This window comes from Phyllobates terribilis, unplaced genomic scaffold (genome assembly GCF_046119375.1).
Source record: "Phyllobates terribilis strain yellow unplaced genomic scaffold, ASM4611937v1 Scaffold_4__5_contigs__length_816908805, whole genome shotgun sequence".
In the NCBI taxonomy this organism is placed as follows: Eukaryota; Metazoa; Chordata; class Amphibia; order Anura; family Dendrobatidae; genus Phyllobates; species Phyllobates terribilis.
Genome location: NW_027362764.1, coordinates 680,510,094 through 680,534,286, shown reverse-complemented (window position 1 = coordinate 680,534,286; position 24,193 = coordinate 680,510,094). Strand labels below are relative to the sequence as shown.

The 24,193-nt window shown below is 41.6% G+C and overlaps 1 non-coding gene and 2 pseudogenes across 1 annotated transcript; all 3 read right to left on the bottom strand.

The window, feature by feature from the left end:
• Window positions 1-9,895: 9,895 nt before the first annotated feature.
• LOC141269891 (5S ribosomal RNA) lies at window positions 9,896-10,015 on the bottom strand (annotated as a pseudogene).
• A 605-nt stretch (window positions 10,016-10,620) lies between these two features.
• Window positions 10,621-10,729, bottom strand: LOC141269110 (5S ribosomal RNA; annotated as a pseudogene).
• Window positions 10,730-12,403: 1,674 nt separating this feature from the next.
• On the bottom strand, window positions 12,404-12,522 carry LOC141266190 (5S ribosomal RNA). Its single transcript, XR_012320244.1, has one exon. It is a non-coding gene; the product is annotated as a 5S ribosomal RNA (ribosomal RNA).
• Window positions 12,523-24,193: the final 11,671 nt, after the last annotated feature.

Below are 24,193 nucleotides of genomic sequence, written 5' to 3'. Positions count from 1 at the left end.
GATGGATTGTGATGATGAACAAATGATAGCCTGCATGGCCCAGAGCCTGGTAGACCAAGCCCGGGCTGCCAGAGTTGCACAAGCAGCTCAGCCTTATGCATCCGTAACCACACCTTCCCCATTGCAAGCTTCTGCCCCAATAGGTCCCGATGCACCTTTATCCATGATCACAGATACTGGTTTTATAAAAACAAGCCCATCATCATCTGGTGCTAGTATAGATGAGAAGGTGCATGAAGGAACACTTGCTAGGACCACTGTAGTAAGAGAAGAATTATACCCAAATAGGGAATTGGAAGAATATTCTGACAAAACACCAATAATAGATAAAAATTATACCAATGTAAGCACAGATAACATTATAACTGAAGGTAGAAGGCGCCTACAAAACAATCCCCCTGCTCAAATGTACCCCATGCAAGAAATCACAGGCCCAGGTAACCAGTCATGGAAGATGAGAAAACCTTACACTTGCACTGATTTGTTTGAGATAAATAAGCAAGTGGGTGAATATAGGAAAAATCCCAGAAGATCTTGGGAAATGTTAGATAAGATCTTTCATACACATCAACTATATGGTCAAGATATTCTACAAATCTTGCATACTGTATTTACACCTGCAGAGGTTGTAGAATTACTTAAGAATACTCAATATACTGGACCTAATCCAGAGTTCAAAATTGATGACGTACAAAATCAGTGGGATAAAATTCGTCACAATTATAAGGAAATGTTTAAGCAAACCCCTGATTGGAATACTATAAGCAATATACAACAAGGGTCAACTGAATCAGTAAGAGAGTATTATCACAGATTCAGTCAGTTGGTGAAAGATCAGAGTGGTGAAAAAAGTCTATTTGAAGTTCCTGAAGTAGCTATAATTCTTATCCAAACATTTGTTGATGGGTTAACTAAGGTGTTAAAAAGCAGATTAACCACTCAGATGCCTCATTGGAAAACTTTAACTATGGATAGTGTGTTAGCTGATTTATATCATCACGAGAAAAATCTAGAGGGGGCACAAAAGAAAAAGGAAGAAAGATTAATGCAGTTACAAATATCTGCTACAGAGAGAACTCTGAAAACCACAGGCACTGCTAACAAGGATGACAACTCAAAAGGGAAGGATTTTAGGTGTTTCAATTGCAATGGGAAGGATCACATTGCCAGGTATTGCAAGAAACCAAAGAAACAACAAAAGCAGGAAGAAGATAAACAGAGTTGACTAGATGATAGTGAAACTGTGCAATATATGGTTAACCCTTTAATGCCTTTAAACACTTCTTCCTTTTCCTCTAGAGAACCAGTTTTACACTGTGAAGTGGCAGGAGAAACTGTACCTTTTCTTATTGACACAGGTGCTTCAGTGTCTCTAATTAATGATAACTCATTCCTTCCCAAAACAGGAGAAAAATTGAAAACGGTTGGAGTCACAGGAAAACCTAATTTTCTTTCTATTTCAGATCCAACTAGGGTTACTATAGGTCCCATTACAACTGAACATTCTTTTCTGTTGTCAGCAGATGCCCCGATAAGCCTCCTGGGACGGGACCTGCTATGTAAGCTGAATTGTACCATATTTTGTACCCCGGATGGAGTACATTTACAGGTACCCAAGGGTCATACGGAGGATGCAGTGAATTTATTGTACATGAGTCCAGATACCATATTGGTCTCCAAAATATTGGATCCGGCGGTAGAATCAATGTTGACAAAGGTCCCACCTAAATTGTGGAATACTGATTCTACTGAGGTTGGTAACATGAATCATGTCCAACCTGTACAAATTGACTTAAAACCTCACTGTATCCTCCCCTGTAAACCTCAATACCCATTAAAACCAGAAGCTGAAGTTGGCATAGCCCCAACTATTAAATCACTCTTGATACAAGGTGTGTTGAAGAAAATTCAGAGTCCATGTAACAGTCCTATTTTCCCCATCAAGAAACCTGGTAGTAAGGGACAGTGGAGGATGGTTCAAGATCTAAGGACCATAAATGAAGTGGTTGTACCATTACACCCAGTCGTTCCAAATCCAGCTACTATCTTAATGCAGATCCCAGCAAATAGTTCTTATTTTTCTGTCATAGATCTGTGTTCCGCTTTCTTCTCCATCCCCATTCACCCTGACTCCCAGTACCTTTTTGCCTTTACTTACAGAGGACAGCAGTATACATGGACTCGGTTGCCACAAGGTTTTCTAAACTCACCTACCATCTTCAGTCAAGCACTCAGTAACAACCTGGCAGATCTAGTGCTCCCATGCGGATCCATCTTGATTCAGTATGTGGATGACCTGTTGCTGTGTTCTGTTTCAAAAGATGAGAGTCTGGAAGATGCAGAAGCCCTTCTGTGCTTTCTAGCAGAAAACGGACACAAAGCAGCACTTGCCAAGTTGCAACTGTGCCAGACTAAGGTAGTATACATTGGACACTGTTTGACAAAAGGACTAAGACATCTCTTGACAGAAAGAGTAATGGCCATTAAACATATGACCATTCCCTATAACAAGAAACAGAGGAGACAGTTTTTAGGGATGGTTGGATACTGTAGACAGTGGATTCCTTGTTTTTCTTTATATTCCACACCACTGTATGCCCTTACCAAAGATACTGTCCCAGAACCTTTTGAGCATACAGAGGAAGTTCAAACTGCTTTTGTAGAACTGAAGGAAGCCTTGATCTCTGCCCCTGCTCTTGGTTTACCCAATTATGCTCTCCCTTTTCATCTTTTTTGCCATGAAGTACAAGGGCATGCTCAAGCTGTATTGACTCAACGTCATAATGATGCTAACAGACCAATTGCCTACTACAGCTCAGAACTAGACCCGGTTGCACGAGGAATGCATGCTTGTCTTAAGGCCGTTGCAGCAGCAGCATTTTCTGTGGAGAAATCTGCAGACCTGGTTCTCATGCACTCCTTGATTGTATGGGTCCCCCACTCTGTGTATGCACTGCTCAACTGCCAGAGGACCAAGCATGTCACCCAGGCCAGACTTACCAGATGGGAAGTGACACTCTTACAGCCAAGTCACATCACTTTACGCAGATGTTCCCAGTTGAACCCTGCTACTTTACTACCATATGAGACACTCTTGTCTCAGAGAGAGGGAGTAAATGGTGAGACTGGTGAATTTGACACAGACAGTGAGTTTCACAGAATGGCATGCCCTGATGAACATGATTGTGTACTTCACACGCAAACATTGACACTGCCTAGGGCAGATTTACAAGAAGAACCGCTGCAAAACCCAGATCTGGTGTTTTACGTTGATGGAAGTTGCCACAGGCAAACAGACACAGGAGAATTGAATTCTGGGTTTACAGTAGTGGATGACCACAATGTGGTCCATGCTGAAGCATTAGGAACACCACACTCAGCACAAAGAGCAGAACTAATTGCACTCACAAAAGCATGCCAGCTAGCAGAAGGACAACGTGTTAACATTTATTCAGACTCAAGGTACGCATTTGGTGTAATATATGATTTTGGTACTATATGGAAAATGAGAAATTTTCTCACTGCTAGTGGTTCTCCAATAAGCCACTCAGGAGAAATTGCTCAGTTACTTGATGCAGTGAATCTCCCAAAGGAGATTGCTGTCATCAAGTGTCAGGCTCATACCACTGGACAAGATCCAGTAGCAAAAGGAAACAACAGAGCTGATGCAGCTGCAAAAACGGCAGCAAGCAAAGTTTTAAACACCCATATGATGAATCTGATTGAAATCCCAAATTGGGAAAAACTGCAAACAATGCAAAATAATTGTTCTCCTCAGGAAAAGGCCCGATGGAAGGACATAGGATGCACCCAGGATTCAGAAGGCCTCTGGAGAAACGGTGAAGGTAAACCAGTGGCCCCAAAATCTCTGCTGACAGCGTTAGCAGATGCTGCACATGGTTTAACCCATGGAGGTAAAACCGCGATGCGAAATTTGGTATATACGTACTGGTGTGCACCAGGTTTCACAGTTATTGCAAAAAGAAAATGTTTGTCTTGTCAAACATGTCTCCAGCAAAATGCTGGAGGAGCTGTGAAAGCCCCACCTTCTCACCTCCCATCAACCACGGGTCCTTTCCAAATTCTGCAGATTGATTACATTCAACTACCTAAAGTTGGTAGATTGCAATATGTCTTGGTATGTGTTGATCAATTCTCAGGGTGGGTAGAGGCTTATCCAACAGCCTCACAGACAGCAGAAATAACTGCTTCAAAGATATGTAAGGAATTTGTGTGTAGATATGGTATTCCACAGATAATATCTAGTGATCAAGGTCCTGCATTTACAGGTAAAGTGTTCCAAAAAGTATGTTCAATGATAGGAGTAAAACAACAATTGCATACTCCTTATCACCGACAAGCTAGTGGGAAAGTGGAAAGGTATAACCGAACCATAAAAGAGAAACTAGCAAAATGTTGTAAAGAAACAGGTATGAAGTGGCCAGATGCCCTACCTTTGGTATTAATGGATATCAGAATAACACCACGAGGTCTTTTACAGTTATCACCTTTTGAGATTCTGTATGGCAAGATACCTAATCACCCACTTTCACCCCCAGAAACTGCCCAGGCTGCTCAGAATACCTTGAATGTGGACTACGTCTTACGCTTGCAAAAACAACTAAAAGACATTGCCCAGAGTGTACATCTACAGCAACCACAAGTCACTTTGTCCTGTCACGAGGTGCAGCCAGGAGACTACGTGTTGGTACGTAAATTCTTGAGATCTGGTTCCCTTACAGAACGGTGGGAAGGTCCATACCAAGTCCTGTTGACAACCCCTATCAGCGTTAAGGTAGAAGGAAGAGGGACGTGGATCCACGCATCTCACTGCAAAAGAGTGCAACCCACTGCCGAGACGACATCTTCATCTGCGCCAGATAAAGAAGATCCAGCTGACATCATCTGTACCACACACCCTGAGCTGCACCCCTAAGTAAGTTTTTGTGGTCTGAGACAAAGCAGAAATACGCTTCTCTCAGGCTGCCACCTAAGTCGCTGCTGTAACAGCTGAAGATAATTCCAGCGCTGTTCTTCCATCGCGTGAAGAGAATAAAACAAAGAAGAAGATGTCACTCTATGAGCAGTTATATGGACCACATGCGAGCAAAAGACTCTGGGGAGCGGTGATAGGCCTATGTAGTCTTTTGGTGATAATGGTGTGTTTACACAGTTTAAGTGAATGTTCTACGTCCACAGATACTGATAATCCAATAATACCACTAGATCCATTCTTGGGAGGGAGGAAGAAAAGAGGTATCCCAGATGTTCATGACTGTATAGAGTACTATTGTAAACCTAATGGTTATGAAGCCCGGTGCATAGTTTGGTGTTTTGATGATAGAGAATTCCTTCGAGGTAAACGGGAGTTACATGAACACCTACAAGAGCCCTGGGACAATAAATTGTTAAATATGCATGACACTATAGCCAAGCGCACAGGAACTAAAGATTGTTGGATATGCACTCTGTAGCATCGGCGTCTCTGCCCCGCTCTAGGCAGAGACGCCGTCCTTCTCACCTCCCCGCTCCTGGCGCGGCGTCCTCCAGCGCTTCTCTCCCCGCTGCTTCCGGCACGCGCTCCTTCCCCGGCAGTGTGCTTAGGGCGCGCGCGCGCGCTCCCCCTCTCTTAAAGGGACCGCGCGCGCCGTCCTAAGGAGTCCCCGGCCAATTGCCGGAGGACCTCCCATATAAAAGGCACCTCCTCCAAAATGGAGGTGCCCGAGCAATGTTGTAGCACTGTTCACTACTCTGCTTCAGCCCTCAGGTCCCGTTTCCAGTTACCTGCCAGATACCTGCCAGATTCCTGCCAGTCTGCTGTCTAATTCCTGCCTGTTATCCTGCTACCTGCCTGCTAGCCTGAGGTCCGACGGTCTGCCTTCCAACTCCTGTCAGTCTGTCTAAGGACCAGCTTGCCCGCTCACCTGGGAGCGCTCATCTACTGCCTGTCTGCTAGCCTACCAGGAGGCTCTGCCGTCACGTGCTGTGACCACCCGCCTGTCCAGAGACTCCTGCCCGCTCACCTGGGAGCGCTCATCTGCTACCTGTCTGTTGGTCTTCCTGGAGGCTCCGCCGTCACATGCTGTGACCACCTGATTATCCAGAGACTCTCGCCTGCTCACCTGGGAGCTCACGTCTATCATCTGCCGCCACAGGTCGAACCAATCCTTTACCCAGAGACTGCCCCGGTCACTTGCCGTGACCTCCTGCCCGTTCATCCAGAGACTGCCCCGGTCACTTGCTGTGACCTCCTGCCCGTTCATCCAGAGACTGCCCCGGTCACTTGCTGTGACCTCCTGCCCATTCATCCAGAGACTGCCCCGGTCACTTGCCATGACCTCCTGTCCGTTCATTCAGAGACTGTCCCAGTCACCTGCTGTGACTGCCTGCCCGTCTACCCTGGTCGCCACCCGCTCCCTTACAAGGACCGCCCCCTTGTATAGTAGCTCAGAGGTTCCGCCTCCCAGACCCGTTACACACTCATTCACCAATATCCTCAAAATCTATGCCTTTCTTAGCTACTCCTGTACCAATGGAGGAACTTATCCTGTCATTGGAAGAAACTTTCACATTCCCCACAAATCTAAGTGCTTCACGATATAACAACACTCGTGTGTCCCTTCCAATAGCAGGATGGACAGCTCCACCATGGTGGGTAGCGATTCAAGATCTATCCCTCATTACACCCCACAGCATAGCTGTATGTGGTCCAGGATCTACCAGCATACGATGTAATAGAATTAATATTACAAATAATGAGTTGGGATCCATACCTGTTAATCTAGAATCATTACAGGTTATATTTCTACCAAGTCATGTCCCCTATACATCAGAAAATAATGAAGGATCTACTCTATTCGGGGGCCTAGTATACGAATTAACCGAAGGAACATCAGGTTTGTTGCATGATTTAATAAATAGTTCAGGATATAATGAAGATACGAATACATGCAATCAAACAGTAAGATTAATACTAAGACACCCCTGGTGCCCGTCCCCGAGGTTACAACCCCTCATATGGTATGCATCTGAAATTTCTTATAGGTTACTATCCCATTTAGGTGGAGAACATATCATTCTTCCAGAAAATATGTATTATGTTTGTGGAACTTTTGCTTACAAATTTCTACCTTATGATGGTGTTGGTACATGTACCCTAGCAAGATTGACCCTAGCTACATTGACCATCGCCCATGATGAGATAGACCTTGATCAGATACCAAGACATATGATGCAGAAGAGAAGAGCTAAAACCCAGCCTTTGATACACACTCCATGGTACACAAAGTTTGGACTCACTCTCACAATTACAGGATTGGCTATCCACAATTCTCATAACATTGAACAATTAGCAGAATTGTTTGATAATGTCATAGATGAAGTATTCGATGCCATCCTAATACTAAACAATCAAACTCGGTTTCATGCAAAAGTACTAAATCAACATACTATAGTATTGGACTATTTAACGGCCAGTCAAGGAGGTATGTGTCAGATAATCGGTCCTGCCTGTTGCAACTATGTAGATGCCAATTTTTCAGTCAGAGTAGATAAACACATCGCCAAAGCCATGGAATTAAAAGAAAGATTCAGAGAAGAACATTCCCATGATGATGAAACCATTTTTAGCAGTTGGTTACAATGGTTGAATCCTGCTAACTGGTTTAAAGGTATAGGAGGATGGATTGTCGGTGTAGGTCACATGTTCCTACAAATTTGTCTGTTTGCTTTCATCATCATATTGCTCATAAAATTATGTAAGTGGGCCATAAACAAAATCCGAAGACCCAAGAACGTCTTAAACGTTCATCTCCTTCCGGCAAATGAAAATTCTGAAATACCTCTCCTTGCTCCTCCCCCTCCTTTTCGGAGAGAGGGCAGAAGATACTATTACTTTGATGTAGAGGTGTAAGTGACAAGTGATAATATTATTATCAGAGAGAGGAAAATGATAGGAAAATTAGTAAACCATATCAATTAATCTCTTTTAATATAACCCTTTAACACTCCTATAAACCAATGTAGTAAAATATGCTGCTTAAACAACTAAATTATAATAAGATTAATCAATAATCTCTAAGCAAAGATGTAAAGTTTACCCAAGCCACTGTGGAATTTGCAGGGGTTGCTTATCTTAGTCAAAATGCCCTTTTGAGGTCAGGTTGATCTAGGGAAAGCACATTGACCAACAAAACAGGTACATTGCATCAAGTAATTATATAAGTACATAGGTAAGTATTTTATGTAATCGCCTGATTACTAATGATTGGATGCTAGTTGTTTATATTGTAAGATGATTGGTTATGTTATAATCTTCCTATGTCCCACCTACTATGTACAACCCACAATTTATACTATAAGAATTGTGCCCCAATACAATGGAGGCAGTTCTGTTCTAATATTGATCAGAGCTCTTGTGGCTACAATAAAACTTTCTTTAATCTGCAGAGATAGTGTGTGCACTCATCCTTTGGGAGACTGAGACGTTATTCCATATCAACTACCATATGTAGAACAGGTGTGCCATACGACTGGCTATAAAAGCCCATGGTACAGAAAGGGGGGGCTCTCTTGCTCTGCCCACCCCACAAGACACAGAATCTTCATGCTGAGAAGCAGATGACATGTAGGCCTGGACACATGCTGGACAAAGACATGATTTACCAGCCAGGATCCAAGGAAAGATGGGTGAATCTCAACAATTAAGCTAATTATGCACAAATGGACAATTACTTTATAACTAATTATTGTATATACCTGCTGCAATCTGATTCTTTTTAATGGACAATCCAAGAATAAATAGATACATTTTTTTATAAGAATATCGTGATATTGATACTTTGAGAAGTCCTCAGTAGAAAAAAATAATACAGGAAGAGTATTATTTTACAGTCTCCCATCCAAGTAATAACCAGGCCCGACCCAGCTTAGCTTCCGAGATCAGATGAGATCAGGCATGTTCAAGGTGGTGTGGCCATAGACAGAGACAAGCCTCTCACTTGCTGCTTTTCTACTTTGACGTCTGGCTGCCGGCTGCCCTTTCCAGTGCTCAGCAAGACCAGGTCCTTTTGTGCTTTCCCTTCTCTTCAATTTTTTTGCTGGCTTCCTTAAAAGGTCTTGTAGACACTGATCGGCTGCAGCGCTGTCGACGGAACGTCAGCTTCACGGCCAATGCCACAGGCCGGGAGCAGAGGCGAGACTCACCGGTAGACCCGGGTAGGGTGAGTAGAGCGCGGTTAGTTGCTTTCTAATAGCTTGCAGCCGGGGATTAACTTTTAATGAAAGGGAACAATCCCTTTGACTGTCTGCAGCGCGCCACACCTAGGAAGCGCACTCTCACACACAAGCCAGCATGCACACGTGCTCGCACGTGACAACACCCCCTATCTGCCCCTACAACCTCTCCGTCACCATGCGTCAGACTCTCCTGCCTGTTTTATAATTTCAGGGGCCTAGCAGGAATCACCCCCCCCCTCCCCAATTCCTTCCGCACCTTCCTTGCCTTCCTTGCACTGAGGTTAGCTCTTTGGCAGCCGTCTGGCTTGGTTACACAAGCTTTTTTGCAGAGAAACATGTTACTTCTGCTGGCCCTCGCTAGGCGGCCGGCATCCAAAACCTTCCCTGGGCACCTGCTGAAAGGCTGGCCCCTTCACTGCCCTGAGTGCTTTTAACGCCATCATTTCCACACGGCGAGCTGCGGAGTCAATAAGCACTCCTAGCCGTGGCAAGGAGCTCGGTGTCAGGCCTGCGTGAAGGCGGCAGGGTAGCGTACTTAGCTGCCAACTGGCTCAGAGGCCTTGGGGCTTCCATCATCTAAGTTACTTAAGGTCGGTGTCCGGCAAGGCGCCGTTCCATGCTAGCCGAGCTGGGCAGTAGGGCAAAACGTCATCAAAATGGTCTACAGGACCCGGTGTTCCCAGGAGGTATCCCATCCAAGTACTGTCCGAGCCCAGCCCTGCTTTGTTTCCGAGATAAGATGAGATCGGGCGTATCCAAGGTGGTATGGCCAGTAGAAGCTGCTCGATCCATCGACGGCCAGCCTTTCTCAGGATCGCTTGGTGGCGAGCAATCCGGCCGTGACGGGGCGGGCTCCGAAGGGTCCATGCAAAGTTTGTGCCGTCCCTACAGGTGTGGTTTGTTTAGCAGTGATTCACCCGCCGAATCAGGTGTCTTCAAAAATGTCTCGGCGCAGGGTCTCCTGCAGGATAAACCCTTCATCGCGGTAATGTGACAGAAAGAGCAAGCTGGACCCGTAACTTGGGGGCAGAGCGAGACGTCCAGGGGTGAATGAAGGAAGAGGGTGAGATGGTTGCCAGTGACTTTGAGCTGCTCTTCAGGGGGGAGGGTCGTGTTGCCTGCAAAGGTCTTCTGCTTGGGGTTACCGGTGGTTGCCTCCAGCCACGCGGGAGACGCTGGTCCTAGTATTAAAATTAAAGAAGCAACAATGCTGGAGGCCCACGGTGATCAGAAGGATGCTGGTATTTTGCAGAGATGAAATAGCGCAAGAGAGAAAGCAAATGAAAAAAAGAAAAGAGAATGAATGTGTGCACTTGGGAAAGGGAATGGAAAAAAGGCATAGAAGAGAATGCCCCCTGCTGGTGGAAGGAAGGAAAAAGCAAAAGCCTACAGCACCTGGTATTCCCAGGCGGTCTCCTATCAAAGTACTAACCAGGCCCGACCCTGCTTAGTTTCCGAGATCAGGCGTGTTCAGGGTGGTGTGGCCGTAGGCAGAGACAAGCCTCTCACTTGCTGCTTTTCTACTTTGACGTCTGGCTGCCGGCTGCCCTTTCCAGTGCTCAGCAAGACCAGGTCCTTTTGTGCTTTCCCTTCTCTTCAATTTTTTTGCTGGTTTCCTTAAACGGTCTTGTAGACACAACGCCCCACTCAGAGCCGCTGAGCTCACTGATCGGCTGCAGCACTGTCGACGGAACGTTAGCTTCACGGCCAATGCCACAGGCTGGGAGCAGAGGCGAGACTCACCGGTAGACCCGGGTAGGGTGAGTAGAGCACGGTTAGTTGCTTTCTAATAGGCTGCAGCCGGGGATTAACTTTTAATGAAAGGGAACAATCCCTTTGACTGTCTGCAGCGCGCTATACCTAGGAAGCGCACTCTCACACACAAGCCAGCATGCACACGTGCTCGCACGTGACAACACCCCCTATCTGCCTCTACAACCTCTCCGTCACCATGCGTCAGACTCTCCTGCCTGTTTTATGTTTTCAGGGCCCTATCAGGAATCACCCCCACCCTCCCCAATTCCTTCCTTGCCTTCCTTGCACTGAGGTTAGCTCTTTGTCAGCCGTCTGGCTTGGTTACACAAGCTTCTTTGCAGAGAAACATGTTACTTCTGCTGGCCCTCGCTAGGCGGCTGGCATCCAAAACCTTCCCTGGGCACCTGCTGAAAGCCTGGCCCCTTCACGGCCCCAGGTGCTTTTACCGCCATCATTTCCACACGGCGAGCTGCGGAGTCAATAAGCACTCCTAGCCGTGGAAAGGAGCTCGGTGTCAGGCGTGCGTGAAGGCGGCGGGGTAGCGTACTTAGCTGCCAACTGGCTCAGAGGCCTTGGGGCTTCCATCATCTAAGTTACTTAAGGTCGGTGTCCGGCAAGGCGCCGTTCCATGCTAGCCGAGCTGGGCAGTAGGGCAAAACGTCATCAAAATGGTCTACAGCACCCGCTGTTTCCAGGAGGTCTCCCATCCAAGTACTGTCCGAGCTCAGCCCTGCTTTGTTTCCGAGATAAGTCGAGATTGGGTGTATCCAAGGTGGTATGGCCAGTAGACGCTGCTCGATCTATCGCCCAGCCAGCCTTTCTCAGGATCGCTTGGTGGCGAGCAATCTGGCCGTGACGGGGCGGGCTCCGAAGGGTCCATGCAAAGACTGTGCCGTCCCTACAGGTGTGGTTTGTTTAGCAGTGATTCACCCGCCGCTTCAGGTGTCTTAAAAAATGTCTCGGCGCAGGGTCTCCTGCAGTCTAAACCCTTCATCGCGGTAATGTGACAGAAAGAGCAAGCTGGATCCGTAACTTGGGGGCGGAGCGAGACGTCCAGGGGTGAATGAAGGAAGAGGGTGAGATGGTTGCCAGTGACTTTGAGCTGCTCTTCAGGGGGGAGGGTCGTGTTGCCTGCAAAGGTCTTCTGCTTGGGGTTACCGGTGGTTGCCTCCAGCCACCCGGGAGACGCTGGTCCTGGTGAAAAGGAGCCTAGTATTAAAAGTAAATAAGCAACAATGCTGGAGGCCCACGGTGATCAGAAGGATGCTGGTATTTTGCAGAGATGAAATAGCGCAAGAGAGAAAGCAAATGAAAAAAAGAAAAGAGAATGAATGTGTGCACTTGTGAAAGGGAATGGAAAAAAGGCATAGAAGAGAGTGCCCCCTGCTGGTGGAAGGAAGGAAAAAGCAAAAGCCTACAGCACCTGGTATTCCCAGGTGGTCTCCCATCCAAGTACTAACCAGGCCCAACCCTGCTTAGCTTCTGAGATCAGATGAGATCGGGCATGTTCAGGGTGGTGTGGCTGTAGCCTGAGACAAGCCTCTCACTTGCTGCTTTTCTACTTTGACGTCTGGCTGCCAGCTGCCCTTTCCAGTGCTCAGCAAGACCAGGTCCTTTTGTGCTTTCCCTTCTCTTCAATTTTTTTGCTGGCTTCCTTAAAAGGTCTTGTAGACACAACGCCCCACTCAGAGCCGCTGAGCTCACTGATCGGCTGCAGCGCTGTCGACGGAATGTCAGCTTCACGGCCAATGCCACAGGCCGGGAGCAGAGGCGAGACTCACCGGTAGACCCGGGTAGGGTGAGTAGAGCGCGGTTAGTTGCTTTCTAATAGCCTGCAGTCGGGGATTAACTTTTAATGAAAGGGAACAATCCCCTTGACTGACTGCAGCACGCCACACCTAGGAAGCGCACTCTCACACACAAGCCAGCATGCACACGTGCTCGCACGTGACAACACCGCCTATCTGCCCCTACAACCGCTCCGTCACCATGATTCAGACTCTCCTGCCTGTTTTATGATTTCAGGGCCCTAGCAGAAATCACCCCCCCTCCCCAATTCCTTCCGCACCTTCCTTACCTTCCTTGCCTTCCTTGCACTGAGGTTAGCTCTTTGGCAGTCGTCTGGCTTGGTTACACAAGCTTCTTTGCAGAGACACATGTTACTTCTGCTGGCCCTCGCTAGGCGGCCGGCATCCAAAACCTTCCCTGGGCATCTGCTGAAAGTCTGGCCCCTTCACGGCCCCGGGTGCTTTTAACGCCATCATTTCCACACGGCGAGCTGCGGAGTCAATAAGCACTCCTAGCCGTGGTAAGGAGCTCGGTGTCAGGCCTGCGTGAAGGGCAGCGGGGTAGCGTACTTAGCTGCCAACTGACTCAGAGGCCTTGGGGCTTCCATCATCTAAGGTACTTAAGGTCGGTGTCCGGCAAGGCGCCGTTCCATGCTAGCCGAGCTGGGCAGTAGGGCAAAACGTCATCAAAATGGTCTACAGCACCCGGTGTTCCCAGGTTTTCTCCCATTCAAGTACTGTCTGAGCCCAGCTCTGCTTTGCTTCCGAGATCAGACGAAATCGGGCGTATCCAAGGTGGTGTGGCCAGTAGACGCTGCTCGATCCATCGCCCGGCCAGCCTTTCTCAGAATCGCTTGATGGCGAGCAATCTGGCCGTGATGGGGCGGGCTCCGAAGGGTCCATGCAAAGGCTGTGCCATCCCTACAGGTGTGGTTTGTTTAGCAGTGATTCACCCGCCGCATCAGGTTTCTTCAAAATGGCTCGGCGCAGGGTCTCCTGCAGGCTAAACCCTTCATCGCGGTAATGTGACAGAAAGAGCAAGCTGGACCCGAAATTTGGGGGCGGAGCGAGACGTCCAGGGGTGAATGAAGGAAGAGGGTGAGATGGTTGCCAGTGACTTTGAGCTGCTCTTCAGGGGGGAGGGTCGTGTTGCCTGCAAAGGTCTTCTGCTTGGGGTTACCGGTGGTTGCCTCCAGCCACCCGGGAGACGCTGGTCCTGGTGAAAAGGAGCCTAGTATTAAAAGTAAAGAAGTAACAATGCTGGAGGCCCACGGTGATCAGAAGGATGCTGGTATTTTGCAGAGATGAAATAGCGCAAGAGAGAAAGCAAATGAAAAAAAGAAAAGAGAATGAATGTGTGCACTGGTGAAGGGGAATGGAAAAAAGGCATAAAAGAGAGTGCCCCCTGCTGGTGGAAGGAAGGAAAAAGCAAAAGCCTACAGCATCTGGCATTCCCAGGCGGTCTCTGTTAAATGGTTAATTATGGAAATTCATTTGGAATGTTAATCGATAATCTTTTTTCTGAGTTCTATGCCTCAGCCATCGTGTCTAGTTGACATGCGCTATTTGTGTGTGTACTTTTGGTTCACTACCATATGTAGAACAGGTGTCCATACGACTGGCTATGAAAGCCCATGGTACAGAAAGGGGGGGCTCTCTTGCTCTGCCCACCCCACAAGACACAGAATCTTCATGCTGAGAAGCAGATGACATGTAGGCCTGGACACATGCTGGACAAAGACATGATTTACCAGCCAGGATCCAAGGAAAGATGGGTGAATCTCAACAATTAAGCTAATTATGGACAAATGGACAATTACTTTATAACTAATTATTGTATGTACCTGCTGCAATCTGATTCTTTTTAATGGACAATCCAAGAATAAATAGATACATTTTTTTATAAGAATATCGTGATATTGATACTTTGAAAAGTCCTCAGTAGAAAAAAATAATACAGGAAGAGTATTATTTTACAATGGTGAGCCAGCCAGTCCTGTTTTTTTGTTTTTTAAATTAAGTAAGTGAATTTCTTCCGTGAACAAGGGGGGAGTCCTGACGAGCTGAACAGCTGTTGTTCACGTGTCAGTAAATTCACTAGTTTGTCACGAGAAGCAGAAAGGACCTACAGACTGAGGAAAGACAGGAAGCAGAGGTACTATCAAGGAACAGAATCATACAGGAAAAGAATCAGACGAACTGAAGACAGGACGTGCTGATAAGGAGAAGCCAATGAATCTTAAGGTAAGCAAAATATGGATATAATTTCTTCTTTTGCTAAACAAAGTAATATTAATTTCAAATTTAATGTAGGAGATGACATAGAAGTTTTTTGGCTCAGTTTATGCAAAGAATGTGAATTGCAGAATTTACAGTTAACTTCTAAATTGGTAAATAGAGACAAACAGAAATTGAGAAATATTCTACATTTGGTAGATTTTTTTCATAGTCTTGTGTTAGAGATTTCTAAGCAGGAAAATAGTGTAGAAGTGTCAGACGGTGATACTGATTCTGACTGTAATGTGGAAAATGAACAAGAAGTAAGACACGTGTCTGTAACTGAAGGTGACCTTGGGTCTGACCAAGAGACGGACATACAGAAACCTGACATGGGAGGAGACATGACTGACATACGAGAAACCGAAATACTAGGTGATGTGGGAGGAGACGTGAGTGACGTAGGAGGAACGGACGTACAAGAGCCACTAAAAATATCAGAGAATTTTGGAATTACCCAGGCTGAACTCCAAATTAAAATGAGGAAAAATTTGCTGAAATTATACAAAATCATGCCAAAATATGATGTCAAAATCCATGCCTGTAGAAATTCAGAGACATTTGAGAGCTTCTCTGATAAGTTTGATTTATCCAATGAGGAGAGGAATCAATTATTTAAAATATGGATTCCTGTGACATTGTCCAGACGTTTACATTTAATGCCCTGTGAAAATGACTCTCCTAATGGATGGGAAAATGATTCGTACAGATTAAGATATTTGATTTATTGTGTCACAAAGGATTTTCCCAACATAGAAGATCTGCAGAAACTAAGGATTGGTAGGAAGGAATGTACATATACATTCATGTCCATATTTGAACGGTTGTACAAAGCTCTCATCAAAAATGGAAAAGTACAACATATGATAACAACTTTTGTACAAAAATTCAAATTCCTAAATTCAGTTTCCCAAGTTATGGCATCACAAAAAAATTCATTATTTGAATGTGCGCAGATGCTGGATTTTGTTAGAAAACATGAGAATCGTGAAAAGAAAATAAATCAAGCTAAATTTATAAAACCAGGAAAGGTAAAATCTTACCAAAAGCCAATATCAAACTCTCCTAGACTGAGTCATCCCCATAGTGAACTCTATCAAATACGCAGAAGATTTCATATATGTTATAAGCCATATCAGCCAGTGCAAAGATCCATCTCTCCACAGAATGAGTTAATTCTCAGTCAGAACTGTGATTCTCTAAAAAGGAAAATGGCTGAAACTGATGGACAGAGACAGGTGAGACGACCAACTCACAGTGACGTCATGGAATGTGGACAGAAGAACAGGCAGTTCTCTGAGGTTTTGAAGGATAGAAAAATGTCTTTACTAAATAGGGCGTTAATGGGGATATTTGAGAGAGACAGAAGATTTGGTTTAGGGAGTGGCTAAGGAAAAACTGCAATTATAATGTTGTATCAAAATGTAATACAATGTCTCAATTTTTATTTATAATCTTATACAGTAAAATTGTAGTTACATAGTTTCTAATAGTTCATATATATATATATATATATACACTTGTCTAAGTAGAGATTGCGTATAATTGTATTTATATATACGTTTATAAAATATATATATATATATATTAAATAATAAATTAGAACTTCATATATATAAATTTAAGTAGCAATATTTTGAATTACATTAGAGCCAACCAATATATGTATAAGATATTTAAATAATTCTGTTTCTGTATGAATTTGATATGTAATTTTATTTTCTTATATTTCCTTAGAGTTTTCATTCCAAAGCAGGATTTGATCAAAGAACTCTAAAATGGATTTATTTCTTTATTCACACAGGAAGTGAAAAAATTGCATGATTTTATGTGTATAACATTTTAAAATAATAACAATATATCTAGTTGAACTATAATATATATGTAATACTTATTAATTCTTTTGTGTTGCTAATATTTTCTGTGCATGAAGTGTTCGTGTAAATTAAAGTAGCTTTACAGCATGACGTGTGACAGCTGCGGCCTTTGAACTTTGAGCTAATAGTATAGGATCCCATTCATTCTATTTTCAACTGATGTAACTTAAGACCGGGCAGCCAGTGAAAAAAGAATCTAAGACAAGAGTTTTTTCAAGTGTCTGAAATTCCAGTGACTTACTCTCATATTATATAATATGTACTTGGGGAATATTCAAAGAAATATAAAGATATTCAATTGATATGGCAATGCGCATTAATAAATTGGGATACAACAATTTTGGGTTAAATATATATATATATATATCTATAACTTCATATGTGGAATGTTTGAGTTGAACAGATCTGTGAATGTCAGAGTGAAGGTGACAGATGAGTAAATCAGCAGCTGCTAAGTGTGATTGATGTGACAGAGGCCTCGTATGTTTGTATGTTTGAAAAAATAAAAATGTTTCTTTATGTGAAGGTACAAAAATATATTTAATTCTGAGGAAATTATAATACATAATTAGGTATTATCTACATATATATATTTCTATATCTCTTTAATAATTATTATTTCTTGATTTAACTAATAGTGGATAAGGGCAACCACACATCAAAATGGTTTACAAAGCAAATTTATATTTAGAATAATTTTCCACATGATAATATTCTTGAATAACTATAATAGTATTTTTAATGGTTACCTAAATACGTACACACCTCTCTTTAGTCAAATCTATGCTACTCATCGATATGAAATTTATGCACAATATTTCTAGAAGAATAATTTTTTTTAATTTGGTTCTGATATATACATAAATTTTATAATATAATATTTTGGTATTAAGGGGGAAAATGTGTTTTTGATCCTGATTACATAATCACTTTTGATCAATACTTATTTTCCACACATTTTAATAAAGAAGAAATAATAATAAGGTACTATGGTATAATTAAGAAGGGTATTACATGCAAAGTTGCATAATTTAATATTTTTTGGTGGTACAAGGTTATGACAAATATGAAATCATCCAGATAATGGAGATATAAGGGTATTTTTTATGGAGAATATAATTACTCTGCATTTGTCATTAAAATTTAAAGGCCTTATTTTTATTTTTATTCTTATTTTTACTCTTAATTTTATTTTTCATTTTTAAAATTTTATTCTTACTTTATACTTCTTATTTTTCTATTTTTTCATTTTTTAATTCTCATTTGATTTTATTTGAGTTCAATATCTCAATTGAGAAAACACATTAATATTTAATAAAGTAATGTCTAATACAAGAGTATTGCTTCATTAAATATATATTGCTAAGGAAAAAAATGTTTACATTTTCTGAGTAAACACAACAATTCATTCATTCATTTATTCATTCATTCATTCATTCATACATTCATATATTTATTCATTTTGGTTCAGGAGTATACATTCTTTGATATTATTGGTTTAATAAAGATATAAAAACTTGTTTTTTCAAAATACACTGACACCTATGGGTTGGAAAAGGTAACTACACCTATGACATAAAAATGTTCTATCATATGGAGAACTTGATTGATAATGAATTATTATCTATTATTGTTTATTATTCCAAACATAATTTATTTTAATATTTTGATAATAATTAGATGGATATTACTGATTGCTATGGTACGCTGTGATATTATAGGTTAGGAAAAACTGCCAGATTTGGTATCAGATTAGGGAATGAAGACTTCAATCAAGACATCGCAATTATGAATTCTATCTTAATAAAGACTTTTAATTTTTATAAATCAAAGAGATTCTCAAAAGTTACAAGAAGAAGCAACTGATATCCGGACGTCTCAGAAGGTAACAGGTGTGAATGCTGAGTGTTATAATAGACTGTGTCCATTACATACAATACAATTCACACCACTGATCACCAGGACGGCAGAGGACGATGATCCTATATGTACTGTGTTGTGTTCAAGTTTCATCACGTTCCAGTGGTTTCTTATCACCTGCAACTCTTCAATGAAAGCTGGTGAACAGGTAATACCTGGCATATGTGTGTTGTATATAAAGGACTGAGTACTGGTTATGGTGCTATATAAAGCAGGAAAGTGTCAAGTTAACCCTTGCTTTACTGATCAAAGACGTCACATCTGTTCCAAAAGTGACACGAGACCAGTGCAGACACACGGAAGATTCCAAAGACGATCGAACGTAAGTCCAGGTGACACTGCACAGATATTAAAGCTACATTTCATCCATGGACTTTGTTTTCTTATCAACTGACACACATGATCTTTCTAATAAAGAGTACAGTTTATGGACTGAACAATAATGAACACAATTATGGACTGTACAATATCTACATGCTGTAATTTATTTCAAAAGAGTTTTCATCTAAAGACTGTGTTATAAAAGAACCAAGAAGAAGACGAGACGACGACCCGATGACATCAGATGATGACGATTGAACCCGCGATTGCTTCAATTTAGATATAGGGAAGTATAATTATACATATTAAATGAATATTAGTCACGGCTTACCATAACATGAATTCACATCATTATATAACAATAATCCGATATTGATACTATTATTACTATTATTATTATTATGGAAATTTAATGATATTGCCAAGGAAGAAGGAAAGAAAAAATGATTGATGAATGTATCTTCTTTTAAGAAATTTCAGTTAAAGTCCTTTTATTCTCAAAAAAGCGGGAAATGTTAAATGGTTAATTATGGAAATTCATTTGGAATGTTAATCGATAATCATTTTTCTGAGTTCTATGCCTCAGCCATCGTGTCTAGTTGACATGCGCTATTTATGTGTGTATTTTTGGTTCACTACCATATGTAGAACAGGTGTCCATACGACTGGCTATAAAAGCCCATGGTACAGAAAGGGGGGGCTCTCTTGCTCTGCCCACCCCACAAGACACAGAATCTTCATGCTGAGAAGCAGATGACATGTAGGCCTGGACACATGCTGGACAAAGACATGATTTACCAGCCAGGATCCAAGGAAAGATGTGTGAATCTCAACAATTAAACAATTAAGCTAATTATGGACAAATGGACAATTACTTTATAACTAATTATTGTATGTACCTGCTGCAATCTGATTCTTTTTAATGGACAATCCAAGAATAAATAGATACATTTTTTTATAAGAATATCGTGATATTGATACTTTGAGAAGTCCTCTGTAGAAAAAAATAATACAGGATGAGTATTATTTTACAATGGTGGGCCAGCCAGTCCTGTTTTTTTGTTTTTTAAATTAAGTAAGTGAATTTCTTCCGTTAACAAGGGGGGAGTCCTGACGAGCTGAACAGCTGTTGTTCACGTGTCAGTAAATTCACTAGTTTGTCACGAGAAGCAGAAAGGACCTACAGACTGAGGAAAGACAGGAAAAAGAGGTACTAACAAGGAACAGAATCACACAGGAAAAGAATCAGACAAACTGAAGACAGGACGTGCTGATAAAGAGAAGCCAAGGAATCTTAAGGTAAGCAAAATATGGATATAATTTCTTCTTTTGCTAAACAAAGTAATATTAATTTCAAAGTTAATGTAGGAGATGACATAGAAGTTTTGTGGCTCAGTTTATACAAAGAATGTGAATTGCAGAATTTACAGTTAACTTCTAAATTGGTAAATAGAGACAAACAGAAATTGAGAAATATTCTACATTTTGTAGATTTTTTTCATAGTCTTGTGTTAGAGATTTCTAAGCAGGAAAATAGTGTAGAAGTGTCAGACGGTGATACTGATTCTGACTGTAATGTGGAAAATGAACAAGAAGTAAGACACGTGTCTGTAACTGAAGGTGACCTTGGGTCTGACCAAGAGACGGACATACAGAAACCTGACATGGGAGGAGACATGACTGACATACGAGAAACCGACATACTAGGTGATGTGTGAGGAGACGTGAGTGACGTAGGAGGAACGGACGTACAAGAGCCACTAAAAATATCAGAGAATACTGGAATTACCCAGGCTCAACTCCAAATTAAAATGAGGAAAAATTTGCTGAAATTATACAAAATCATGCCAAAATATGATGTCAAAATCCATGCCTGTAGAAATTCAGAGACATTTGAGAGCTTCTCTGATAAGTTTGATTTATCCAATGAGGAGAGGAATCAATTATTTAAAATATGGATTCCTGTGACATTGTCCAGACGTTTACATTTAATGCCCTGTGAAAATGACTCTCCTAATGGATGGGAAAATGATTCGGACAGATTAAGATATTTGATTTTTTGTGTCACAAAGGATTTTCCCAAACTAGAAGATCTGCAGAAACTAAGGATTGGTAGGAAGGAATGTACATATACTTTCATGTTCATATTTGAACGGTTTTACAAAGCTCTCATCAAAAATGGAAAAGTACAACATATGATAACAACTTTTGTACAAAAATTCAAATTCCTAAATTCAGTTTCCCAAGTTATGGCATCACAAAAAAATTCATTATTTGAATGTGCGCAGATGCTGGATTTTGTTAGAAAACATGAGAATCGTGAAAAGAAAATAAATCAAGCTAAATTTATAAAACCAGGAAAGGTAAAATCTTACCAAAAGCCAATATCAAACTCTCCTAGACTGAGTCATCCCCATAGTGAACTCTATCAAATACGCAGAAGATTTCATATATGTTATAAGCCATATCAGCCAGTGCAAAGATCTATCTCTCCACAGAATGAGTTAATTCTCAGTCAGAACTGTGATTCTCTAAAAAGGAAAATGGCTGAAACTGATGGACAGAGACAGGTGAGACGACCAACTCACAGTGACGTCATGGAATGTGGACAGAAGAACAGGCAGTTCTCTGAGGTTTTGAAGGATAGAAAAATGTCTTTCCTAAATTGGGCGTTCCTGGAGATATTTGAGAGAGACAGAAGATTTGGTTTAGGGAGTGGCTAAGGAAAAACTGTAATTATAATGTTGTATCAAAATGTAATACAATGTCTCAATATTTATTTATAATCTTATACAGTAAAATTGTAGTTACATAGTTTCTAATAGTTCATATATATATATATATATATATATATATATACACTTGTCTAAGTAGAGATTGCGTATAATTGTATTTATATATACGTTTATAAAATATATATATATATTAATTAATAAATTAGAACTTCATATATATAAATTTAAGTAGCAATATTTTTAATTACATTAGAACCAACCAATATATGTATAAGATATTTAAATAATTCTGTTTCTGTATGAATTTGATATTTAATTTTATTTTCTTATATTTCCTTAGAGTTTTCATTCCAAAGCAGGATTTGATCAAAGAACTCTAAAATTGATTTATTTCTTTATTCACACAGGAAGTGAAAAAATTGCATGATTTTATGTGTATAACATTTTAAAATAATAACAATATATCTAGTTGAACTATAATATATATGTAATACTTATTAATTCTTTTGTGTTGCTAATATTTTCTGTGCATGAAGTGTTCGTGCAAATTAAAGTATCTTTACAGCATGACGTGTGACAGCTGTGGCCTTTGAACTTTGAGCTAATAGTATAGGATCCCATTCATTCTATTTTCAACTGATGTAACTTAAGACCGGGCAGCCAGTGAAAAAAGAATCTAAGACAAGAGTTTTTTCAAGTGTCTGAAATTCCAGTGACTTACTCTCATATTATATAATATGTACTTGGGGAATATTCAAAGAAATAGAATCATAGAATCATAGAATGGTAGAGTTGGAAGGGACCTCCTGGGTCATAGAATCATAGAATCATAGAATCATAGAATCATAGAATGGTAGAGTTGGAAGGGACATCCTGGGTCATCTGGTCCAACCCCCTGCTCAAAGCAGGATTCACTAGATCATCTCAGACAGATGTCTGTCCAGCCTCTGTTTGAAGACGTCCATTGAAGGGGAACTCACCACCTCTCGTGGCAGCCTGTTCCACTCATTAATCACCCTAACTGTCAAAAAGTTTTTTCTAATATCTAATCTGTGTCTCCTCCCATTTAGTTTCATCCCATTGCTTCTAGTCTTTCCTTGTGCAAATGAGAATAAAGATGATCCTTCTACAATGTGACAGCCCTTGACATATTTGTAGACAGCTATTAAGTCTCCTCTCAGTCTTCTTTTTTGTAAGCTAAACATTCCCAAATCCTGCAACCGTTCCTCATAGGACATGGTTTGCAGACCAGTCACCATTCTGGTCGCTCTTCTCTGAACTTGCTCCAGTTTGTCTATGTCTTTTTTAAAATGTGGTGCCCAAAACTGTACACAGTATTCCAGATGAGGTCTGACCAAAGAGGAGTAAAGACCGATAATGACTTCACGTGATCTAGACTGTATGCTTCTGTTAATACATCCCAGAATTGTATTTGCCTTTTTTGCTGCTGCATCACACTGTTGACTCATGTTCAGTCTATGATCTATTAGTATACCTAAGTCTTTTTCACATGTACTGTTGCTTAGCTCTATTCCTCCCATTCTGTATATGCTTTTTTCATTTTTATTGCCCAGATGTAGTACTTTGCATTTTTCCCTGTTAAAAACCATTCTGTTGGTTGCTGCCCACTGCTCCAGTTTATTTAGGTCTTTTTGAATCCTCTCTCTCTCTTCTCTAGTATTAGCTATCCCTCCTAGCTTTGTGTCATCAGCAAATTTAATCAGTTTACCCTCAATTCCTTCATCTAAATCATTGATAAAGATGTTGAACAATACAGGTCCCAGGACGGAGCCCTGTGGTACCCCACTTGAGACATTCATCCAGCTGGATGTGAAGCCATTTACAACCACCCTTTGAGTCCGATCACTAAGCCAGTTATGAATCCACCTAACAGTTGCCTGGTCCATTGCATACTTGGTCATTTTTTCAATAAGGATGGTGTGAGATACTTTGTCAAATGCTTTGCTGAAGTCAAGATATACTATATCTACAGCATTTCCCTGATCCACCCAGTCAGTGATTCTGTCATAGAAGGAAATTAAGTTAGTCTGACATGACTTGTTAGTTACAAACCCATGTTGACTCTGGTTAATCACTTCATTCTTATCCATGTACTTACATACATGTTGTTTAATAATTTGTTCAAAGATCTTTCCTGGTATAGAAGTCAGACTCACCGGCCTATAGTTCCCTGGGTCCACCTTCTTCCCCTTTTTGAAGATAGGAACAACATTTGCTCTTCTCCAGTCTTCTGGGACTTCTCCTGTTGGTCATCTGGTCCAAC